This window comes from Sipha flava, unplaced genomic scaffold (assembly GCF_003268045.1).
Source record: "Sipha flava isolate LNK unplaced genomic scaffold, YSA_version1 216_pilon_pilon, whole genome shotgun sequence".
Lineage (NCBI taxonomy): Eukaryota > Metazoa > Arthropoda > Insecta > Hemiptera > Aphididae > Sipha > Sipha flava.
This window is the reverse complement of record NW_020272841.1, coordinates 542,220-554,087: the sequence shown is the minus strand read 5'-3', so window position 1 is coordinate 554,087 and position 11,868 is coordinate 542,220.

The following is an 11,868-nucleotide window of genomic DNA, read 5'->3' as shown; positions in this document are numbered from 1 at the left end:
AAAATCTAATATTCTGTTTAGACATTTTTCCCTGATAAATTTCTGAACATCAATAATAAATATATTATACAAATGAAAAAACAAAAATGTAATATAATTACTAATGTCCAATTTGCTTACAAAACATATTCCTCTTATTAAATTTTTAAGTGAGGCACCGCTTCACTTGCCTCACCCCCAAAACCGCCACTGGTAGACAAACCCAAGGGTGATTTTTACCTGGTATACTCCGAGTGGTCCATCTCCATCTCCGCGGTGCTTACCGCATTGAAATCACGTGTCTACGCAAAGCGCTAGGTAATCATTATATTGTTCGTAACGTAATTACTTCGAGGATGTTCGATAATGTAAAGTCATTTTTCTCGTTCTGCTCGTAAGGGGTCGTAATTTTATGCGTGTCGGAAGCGTTTGAAACAAAACATAAAATAATCGATTTCAAAATTTCTCGAAAAATAAAAACACCGCGGACGTAATTATAAAGTCGATAAGGTTGATGTGTCCACGTTTCGCCGACGTCCGTGTAATACGTATCGTGTGTAAAACAGTAGGTCGCCAGTGTATAATTCGACCGGGCACTGAATCGGCGGTGGCGGCCGGAGAAGCGAGAGCGCGGGGAGGCGTTCGATGGGAAATGGATGTGAAAAAACCCGGTTTACCGGTATAATTATGTGCGTCCCGCCGAAACACGACGAAAACCAATTAGTTTCGTGCATTCAATTAGTGAACGGGTCGCAGCTGTTTCACCGAGCCCGATGCGTGCGTGGATCATAATAGATGGCAATGTAATACGCGTCGTCTCAACAGCGAGCGGATACGCCGCGTGTCCGGAGGTGACGGAGAGAACGACGGGCGAAGAAATTAATAAAAAAACAACCTTCGCGTGCTCCGGTGCAACAATCGATTTCGGAACACACGGATATTGTTAAAATTTGTAGCGCCCGCGAGGACGCACTAAACATGACCGTAATCGACGGCGCGACTAAATCGAATGCAAACGGTAACAGCCATTGTATCGTCGTCAAGCGAAGAGTTTGTGTTCGGTGGGATCAGGGGCGTATTTTATGGGTGGCGATGGGGCGATCGTCTTCCCCCCCCCCTCTGATTCCGTATTTAAGAAATTGATTATGTGTGAGATACACGCTTGAATTTTTTTTAATGTGAATCATTTTCTAGCGAAATCAAAGTGGCTGTGAATACTGAATTGAGCTTTTTGACGGGTCCATGCTTAGTGAAAAATCAAATAAAACAAAAGCGTAACTTTTAAAACACAGACAGGTGTTAAAAACGAACTACAAAAAAGTCGATTCTAAGTTGATCCGGAATTAGATTAAAAATAAAAAAGCACAAATATTAAGGATTCACCTGATTTAAATATTACTAAAAATTTTACCTGTACATTTTGAACCTGAATTAAAGAAATTTGAGTCCCCCCTCCTAGAATTAAGTCTAAATACGACCCTGGGTGGAACACGTTCGGGTACGTCACGTCGGTTGTTGCGAGTCGCTGTCTCATGATTAGTAGGCGGACGACTTCAACAACCATTTCCTCGGTAAAAGCTCAACCCCGTTCAATCCTCCTACCCTGTCAGAATTTCGGATCTGGAACACGTGCGATTCGGAAAAGTCTCGGTAAACCGCCGTAGGCGTGCGCGGGAATTTTGTGTGCTATGAAGAAAATTGAACCGCTTTCTCATGGGTTTTACCGAATCTAACCAAACCCTTCTTCCTAAAAAAAAGAATACATTTGAGTTAACCAATTGTTTAGCATTTTGCCTTTTTTATAGAGGTCCTAATAATAATTTTATCTAATTTTTACTATTTGTAGCTTAAAATTTAAACAAAGTTCCCGAATGAATAAAAGTCGTAAAAAAAGCCACGGGGTGTGCCACGGCACACCTGACACACCCAGTGCATGTAAACTACATAATCTATTCATTTTTTTTCTCTATATTCATCCGTAATCGTCTAATATATAATTCTTATCACTGATTTCGATGAGTTCGTGGTTCAGCATTCTCCGGCATAGCCGCGGCACGCCGAGTCCGATGGTTCAACGGTCCATGATCAATTATCAGCCGGAGCCGTAAGACGTAATATCGTTTACACACTACGATTGAAATGTTTTTTATAAAACGTTTTATAATTAACGAACTGAAAAATACGACCTCGTTACGAACGACGCGCTGTGCTAACTCATTTAAATTTCGAAACGATTCGTACAAAACAGTGCACCATTATGGACTACGGGCGCAATACTTCACGCATCACGTCCTATAATAACGCTACGACCAACTTCCTTCCACCGGCGTATTCCTTCAGATGTGCAGAAAGACATTAATACCAAGCAGAGACACCGAAAGGTGTAACTTTTGAATCTGACACGACGTTTCAAACGTTTTCTCGGCTGTTCTTATTTTCCACTGTTAAACCGGAGACGTTATTGTACGTAGATGCATACTAATACATGCGTTTCCGTTGATATGTAACTGTTTTATTCGTTTTCTAGAAGTAGCGCGTTTTTCGGCATGCCCTACATTGTTATTATTATTTCCATTTTCCTGGACGAGAAACGCCGTAAACGTATTCTACATGACCCGCGCATATTTGGTACACATTCGTTCGTCCCACGCGTGCAACTTGTGCCCTGCGAATCGTGTGCACGAGGCGCACGTGGTCTTGACGACGAATTTATGCGGTTCGCGACCGACGACCGTTACGGCCGCAGCAGAGGAAACGAAAATAATAAAACAAAACAAAAAAAAAGGCGGAAAAAAGCAATACAATAACACGGTACCGTTCGCAGAGACGGTTGTCGCGGCGGAGGTGGAGAAGGATCAGGACCAGGGGCACGGGTGGAAGGACGGGAGGACAAATCGTCGATAGGGGTAAGCCGGGACTTGAGATGCCACCGCCGTCGTCGCTGCAATACGTGCGGCCGGTTTCAATATCGTACATTATATATTGCGCACACAATATTGAAGCGCGACATCTGCTAGGGCGTTATTTGCATCGTGTACGCGAGCGCACAAACACGCGCACACGTTGGACGGTAAATACGCATTTGCTGTTACGACACTCGTTGACGATGTTTTTTCGTAACGAAAACGCGGTCGGACGGTTTGCAATGGTGTACGCGCCAACAACGATGGCGGAAACGCACGAACGTACATATAATACGCTTTGGGCGTAATCGTTGTTGAAAATAAAAAAAATCCACGTCCTCCGGATCTTATGACCGTGTGCATTTATTGAGAACAACACACTGCGGGTTAGAAACGTCGTTTTCCGACGACGCAAACCATTACGCTCCGTGTCTAACAAGACGTTAACCGTCCACAAGAATAAATGTCGATCGTTCGAAGAATATTTTCGTCCGGCGCACGAAATTGGTTTTCCGGTGTTTTGGCTTAAATGTATCCTTCGCGAATCCACCCGAGATCCGTTTACATGCGTTACGTCTGCGCACGCATATGTCGGGTAAATCGTCGCAGTGTTCTGTTTTATTTCGCAATACATAATATTCTATCCGTATAATATGGCGAACACAGGAGACGTTGTTCGTGAATTTAAATAATCTCAAATCGTTTTTTCTTGCGCAGACGTTTACATCGTTTACGTAACGTATGACGTCGGTACTTATTTCAACATTTTCCCATTGCTTTGAATCTATTTTAATTTACTATCAACCAATGTACATTGTAAAATGTTTGACCTTCCACAACTTTTAAAAATCTTGTCATAGGACTCACGTCCTTTAGTAAATAAATCAATATGTTAAGCCCATATTTAACAGTTATATCGTTTATAAAAATTGTACATTACACGTATTATACATTTTGTTTACAGTGCGGTATATATATACCTTCGTATTTGATATGATGATACACAATGTATTATGAGGGTAAAATATCTCGTTTACGAAAAATACGAGTATGCATAGGTAAGCAGTTGGTCAGGTAGATGGCGCGTTCAGTTTCAATATCAATATTCATTATGTATTGTAACATCACGCATTCGTTTGCATAATACATTTCCGTGTTCTGAGATATTTCTAATATTCGATAATCGCCAATCATACCAATCGCACCTACTGTACGTTAAAAGTATGGTATAAATATGCGTCTTGTAAATTAAATGTAGTTCAGGACAGTTTAAAAATGTCTGCTCAAAACTAAACTCAACTGAATGAATCCATTATGAAATCGGGAAAAGAACAAGAAACTGCTGACTAAAACCATTAGTCATTAAAACCACTCTTCTCACAGAATGTCTTTTTATTTCCAAATCATCATCATCATTATCCAAATCTGAATCTTCGTAACCACTCTCATAATATTATTTAAAAATAAATTATCCTGACGTGTTTTCTATTTATACACGTAAATTGTATAATTCTGATTTAACGTGAGCCGTAAAAAAAAATAATGTATTCATTTTTAACTAATTGTAAAAATCATTATAAAAAAAAAAAAAACAATTAATTTAATAAATATATATAAAAAAATGTAGTTCAATTGTTTCATTCAAGTAAAAAATAATTTAATTTTAATTGAATTCCAATTTAGTGTATTTAAAATATAGTCTTGAACGGTAAAATGATTTTTTTTTATTTCCTCAACAGAAAAATTGAAAACCTATCATCATCTCGACGTATAAATTTCTCGAACGCCCCCCCCCCTTGTGGAAAAATCCATTTCGGCTTCACGTTAATATAACATTAAGAGTAATAATAATAATAATAATAAGAATATGATAACTGTTTAATTTTCTACCACTTATTGAATAATTTGCCACGATAAAAATAAAACTTATAAGAAGTATTATATGTTGACGAATTAAACGTCTGTGTAAGAAAAAACAATATGATATTATTTTAACTCACAGATATTGTATTTTTGAGAGTTATATTAATTATATTATACAATCATAATATTGTATACATACTCGTGTCATCTTATGTGTGTACAGAATCTATCCAATAGTGAGCTTGATGTAACTCCATGGGATTCATTGCTATTTGGTGGAATACGCTTTCATTCTTTGACTTAAATATCTCAATAGCCATGTCGTGCCGAGTTATGAAGACACCGATAGTCTAATTCACTACGGTGCAGCTGTGAAACTTCTATTCTTATTATGAATTCACCGATGATAACACTGAAGTCGATGATCAATGGACAATACTTATATTATTTCCATTAGATATTGGTCATCATAAGGTGTGATGGATCAATGATTTTCATCATTCATCTATTATAATTTTATACCACATTCTGAATAATTTAGTTCGATAATCATTTACAATAAAAAATGTGCTATAATAAATCATAAATAAACGTTTGCTTGTATAGCAACTTATAAAATTATTCGTACTTCAAATGCTTGGTTTGTATATGTATACATTGATTAGTATGTATGTAGGATTGGTGCCTCAAAGCGAATGTATTTACGTCGTACCTATCATTCGTTTTTAAATATTATTTCATTTAGTCATAGTCAAGAACAGAATATTCCATTCTCATTTAGGGCACATGATGGGGAAAAAAATAATATAAAAAAAAAAAAAAAAAAATGAATAATAAAAATAAATGAATAATTTTGTGTGTAAAAAAGTACAGTCATTAGTATGACGAACGCAACATTGATGAGCCAATCCTTATGGAGTAAGCTTCACGTAGTGACACTTAGTGACAAACAAACGTCCCCTCTACATATATGTACATATATACTGCTCGGCGCGTTATAAAAGGTATTTCAGCATTAATCTCCTTGTTACTCGCGGAAAAAATTAAAAAACGGCCAATATCGTTAAATCCACGCCGAGCAATAATTAAAAAAAATTCCAAAAACATTTATTTTAATAACATTTTTATAAATACGACTTTTTTTTTTTTTTAATATATATTGTACGTATATTTTTTTTGCTACACAGTTTAATAATTTAAACTCGTTTTATGACATATATGACTTGTCTGAAAGTTTAATCCCAATACGTACATACGAATATCCGATTTGCCGGGCTTACGTATATTTAAATTAAACCGACCTTTTTTTTTTTTTTTTTTCCCAGGGACGTTCGCTTCGTACATTATAATCCTTTTTTTCATTTATTTACCAACTGTAATAATAATATATATATACCCTTTATTACGATTCCGATATTTTTATGCGCCGTAGTTATTATTCGTACAGCACCAGAACAGACATCATTATACACTTAATACAGGTGGACGGTATGAGGTCGTGGACAAAACGCACGCACGAAACGTATAGCGTGTGTTCACGTACACACGAACAACACGGGAGACGCGTGTATCGATACCCTACCGCAGGGAATTTAATGTAAATAATATAGTATCGTAATCCCTCTGTACCGTTATGGAAAAAACGAGTGTGTGGGTACATGGGGGTTTTTTTTTAATTTTTTAAATTTTTTTTTGTTATAAATTGGATTAATCTATAAATGTGTGTGTCCAACGACATTATGGAGTCTCGTGGCTGAAACGCGCTTACCTGTGTTATAACGATGTACGTGTGCAGGCGGGAGCGGATCTATAGGGTTCAATTAACCTGCAGTTAATATTTGTTGAGTAAATCGGCATCTTAAAGACTTCTTTAAAGTTTTTTAAGTGTGCTGACTACAGGTCGAAATCAATACTAAACTGGGACAAATACCCCAGATGCCATCCCCCAAATAAAGCCACTGGTTCATTGTGTAGTACAGTAAAACATATCTAACAAATGTGAGACTCCATAAAATAAATGTGCAGGTTAGAATTATGAGGATTATGAACTTACTTAAATACACATGGTACATGATTTTATAGTGTTTTTTTTTTTTTGTTTTGTTACAAGGTCACATTTATAATCCAGTTTCAGACCAAACAAATAGCCTCCTGAAGATAGCTTGACTCCTCTGACTGTAGATCCGCCCCTGTACGGTATATATACCACACCGAGTGCCGAATTTCGATTTAAGGGAAATCTGGAGTCGGGTTTTCGAGATCGTCCGAACAATAAAACACGAGCGGGTTAGCGGTGTCATTCGACGGTACTCGAATCGCGTTCGCGGAAACGTTTCGTCTCGGAGCGACCGCGCAAGGGTGACCGTTCCGACTCATCTACCAAGTTTGCTCGTGGATATTTTTCAGTCCCGGAGGCGAACTGGTAAGGCGGGCAGGTGGCCATACTCGCTCCGACCCTCCGTTCGTTTTATGTTCAGGCCTGAAGCTACATTTGCTCTCGTGCAGCACGAGTCGCTAGTTTGAAAAACGTATGGAATACGATAAAAAGACTCGGATTGATACCAATAGAAAGATTTGAAAATATCCACTACTAGGGCTGACTTAGATACGATCGATGTGTGCGACGGCACTGGACGCCAAAATCAGAAGGGCGCGTGAGAGGTGACAAAATTATAATTAAATTTGATCAATCGCCGGCGACGCAAATTATCTACTATAGATAGAAAAAAATTTGACGATGTGTTCAATATAAATTTGATTATTATTATAGTTGTCATTATTTATTATTTTATCGACATACAATGATTGGCCGCGCTCTTAGGTACAGTTACAGTTATATAAACTATCACTGTAGTATATTATTACAATTATTATTAGGTATGTTTGTTCTATGAATGATTTACAAATATGTGGCAAATTTGTACATTTGAAAAATTATTATGAATAAGCTTACACGTACTTGTTTCCTAATAAATCTGTGAATACTACTAATTACATTGAAGTTCTAAAAAGGCCTCCGGCGCCGCATTTAGCGTGTATGGCCCGAGTACAATCAGCCTGAATAGTGGACTCTTTTGGATGACAATGCCCCAGCGCATAGGGCGAATGTTGTAACGCATTTTCTCGCCAATCATCAAATTCGACGAATCTATCACCCACCATACTCACCTGATTTAGCTCCGGCAGACTTTTTTCTTTTTCTCAAACTAAAATTGTACGTGAAAGGACGTTCTTCGAAAATGTTCCAGCCATTCAAACGTCTTGCATCGAGCATCTCAGAGCCATTCCTTCAGAAGAGTACCAGAAAAGTTTCAATCATTGAACGACCGCGCAAATGTGTCTATATCTGGTGAAGGGGACTACGTTGAATGCTAAATAAAAAGAATTTCTTTATAATTTGCTGTACTTTTTTTTTTGTAAAATTTCGGTAACTTTTCCGACATGCTGTATATAATATGAATAATGAGGCCCCTTCAGTTCCCAAAATTTTGCCTCTTTAAGTTATATGTTTAAGTCATTTTAGATGGAGGATTGCTGACTTAGTTTTTGCACTAAGCGCTGAAAAAGCTAAAACCAGCAAACCAGCCCTGTCCACCACGTACGTAGGTAAAAAGTTATTAAGCAGATGAAGTTTTTGTACGAAAATTAAGAAAATTTAGTTTTATTATTTTCTGTTACTTAACATCATTTATTTTTTACCAAATATTTTAGAATAAATTACATTCGATTTGAGCAACATCAGTTAAAATACGGGTCCTTTACTTTTTGACTTAAATTGTGAGGTCCTATTTACAATATTTCGTGGTAGGGTGCCCGTGCGCACGTCTTTGTACTTAACAAAATATTTAAAATCACGCAGCCATTCGGTGGTCGATTAAACGCATAGTGTGATCCAAACCCAACTCGAATTGATATTAAACACGAGCAAATAATATTAAGAATCCCCCCCCCCCGAGCACATCACGGCTCACTCGTGTACCGAGTATAACATTACATGATTGTTTTACTTTGATAAGTATCCTAGTAAGTTGTTTATAACAATGTGATAAAATAGAAGACTACTGAAAGTTATTTACTGCGTTCTATACTCATGTACACACTGCAATCCAACGGGAACCATTCGTCGTGTATGTTTTCATGTCTTAGACACAGCATGTGCGGAGTGTTCGATTTTTCGTGTTATAATTGCTAGTGCGGAGGTATAATATAATAAATCTATACAGAGAAAATGGGAAAGAGAGATAGAGAGAGAGAGAGAGAGAGAGAGATGATCGTGGTAAGAGAGAATCACGTCTGGTCGTATAATTTGTGTAATTTACATAATATAGTACTGCGGTGTGCACGACGGGCTTTCATCAAAAACGACATTTAACGTATCGACGCTTATTGCACGCACTTACACATACACACGTAAACGCATCGTGTGTCTGTACGGCACCAGTCGAAGCGTACCTCGCACGTGGTAGTAATTAATTGTCCTGACCGCGTTGTGCACAATATCGCATAACGCAAGTGAACGGTGCGCGGACGGGCTACTGTTGCGGCGATCGTCCTCGTCCCATTGCGGTGCGCACAGAACGCGAATGTAATTATTATAAGCGCAGCGTACAAACAACGTGTTACCGCTGCTGCCGTTCGGCACGGAAACCGTAATCCGATCAGAGGTTTCTAAATTTTGGTCGTCGTGATTAATGGATCCGGTTATCCGTACGGACGGCGAGTGTTGCGCAATCCGACGTTATTTGTTTTAGTATAATTTTTATTTTTTCTTCGTCGTCAAAGTCAAAAGCTTGTACCTGTAACCTGTTGTGTCGTAGAGCCGTTAGCGCGTACGTACAGTTATTTCCTCTTTTTTTTTTTTTTTTTTTTTAATTAATACGAAAACGAAATAAGAACGTACGATACATGGACTTAAACGATCGAGCGCCGGAAGGGGGACCGACAACGTTCGCGAAAAACACGCGATTTTCGGTGACGAAGCCGTACGCGAACGCGGCCGCCGGTACAAGTGCGCGACAAACGTTCATAATTAATTCGTACGCGCGAACCACTTTTCGCGTTAGCGTTAACGCGTTATCGGTTACGGGCACGGAAACGGTTTCGGCGGAAATAACGCGAAAACGACGGCGGATCCATTGCAGTCCTCGAGCGACCGTCGGCGGAACACGGAGCGGGTCGGCCGAAGAACGTATTATTTGTAAACTTATCGTACGCGACGGGAAACACCGTGCGCACACGGGTATCGTTCTGAACGCGAGTACGGTTAATTAATCGCGCACATGTTATTCAAATTACGGTGCAACGCAAATAACGTTTTTTACGGGCGTTAAAATAATTACGCGCGGCAGCGAGAGGTAATAACTCAGTGTGAAAAAACGAAGAAAAAAAAAGAAACGAAGCCGTCGGTGGGCGGTGGAGGGGGGAAACGAGGTCACCAAAGCAATAAGTCATATTTATTTTAACGATTCGGAGCGTTCGAGTTAACACCCGTGGTTCTCGTAGCGGTTGGGTTCGGAAATTGCAAGTTGAAATTCGGCGGCGCCCGGTGACCCGGAACGGGCTTGGAAAAATGTTTAATTTAATCGTACCGCCGGATTAAACGTTCCGATAAAATGTGTCCGTAATAATAACGTCGCGCGCGACCGCCACCCGCGGGCAGTTAATCGACTGTCGTCGTCCGCTGCCGCCGCGCACCGATGTTACAAAAAAAAAAAAAAAATACCGAAACGGTCGGTCGAAAAACGTTTTGCGTTCACGTACGCGTAAAAATCTACTCGTAAACGTCGTGGTAGACGTTTATTATCATTTACGTGCTGTATCGAATCCGTGTAGCTAGTAGTCCGCTCGCCCGCGTGATTTTCCACAAGAAAAATCGTTATTTAAGCCGTAGGTTTTTTTTTTTTTTTTAAAATTTTCTTTAGTAAACTTCGTATTTGTCCGACCGATGAACACGCACAATATGCGCATGCGAACTACAGCGCTCGTTCAATTGTTCACGAACGCGTACGTCATTCCCATCGATTCCTAACGGCGACATTATCACCTGTAATTATAATTGGTTATGGATTTCCTCAAGGTTTTTAATTAGGCGCCCGTCTACTGAAACAGGAAAGGAAAAAAAAAACTTAATATATCCCCCGTGGACTTTCATCTCTCCGTTCTTAAACGCATTATGTTAATGCCTTTATACCAAATTAATTAAGCGATCTCATGTTTCAGAATTATGTTTTCGAGAATCATGTTAAGACATCGGCCTCGTCCGAACCCCTTCTTCCCGTTGCACCATGCATGATAAATCATTTGACCCATCGCAGTTGCGCGCGCGCACTATTATAATAATAATAATTGTGTCTATTTTTCAATAAACGCGAAACGGAACGGAAACGGTCGGAACGCATGTAATAAATAATGGAATACGCGTTTCTACATGTTACGAATCACGTAAATAAAATACCCGGGAATAATGAGCAAGTTGCTCGATTAATTGGTTGGAACAGTCGCTCCACGACTAAACGTCTTCGTAGACTACACGTTACAATTTACGGATACGTATCCTCTGAACTCCTACGTACAACTATAGTGTTTTTACGATTTATAGTAGTACATTTTGAGATACATATCATATTACGTACGAAATACGAATAAAACACATATTTTCGGGTCGAGGAAAAAAATTCATGTTTATATAACGTTGAGTTGAAACGGAGATAATGAATGCACGTAGTAGAATGGTTTAAATATAAAACAACGGTTTTACTGGTGGTGTACTAATTTAATTGGTACAGGTTTTTATTTTTATTTTTTTTAAATAGTTTTTTTATTTGATCTGTCATACAACGGAACAATGAGAACAACTGATGAGCGATGAAAAGTTAAATAAATGAAATAAATAAATACGACAGGTTATGGAAGCTTTTCAGTGGACCACATGATATACATTAATGGACAACGTTAGCGAGTCACTGCATTTTAATTGATTTTTTTTCGTTTTCTGTAATTGTGTTGGATGATAGTTCGGAGATCTGAGTATTCCTGTGGTAAGTATTGGTACGATTAATATAATTCGCGTACACGTGTCTTAGCATTTTTTGATATTTTTATCAGAAATATTTCTTTTGATAAC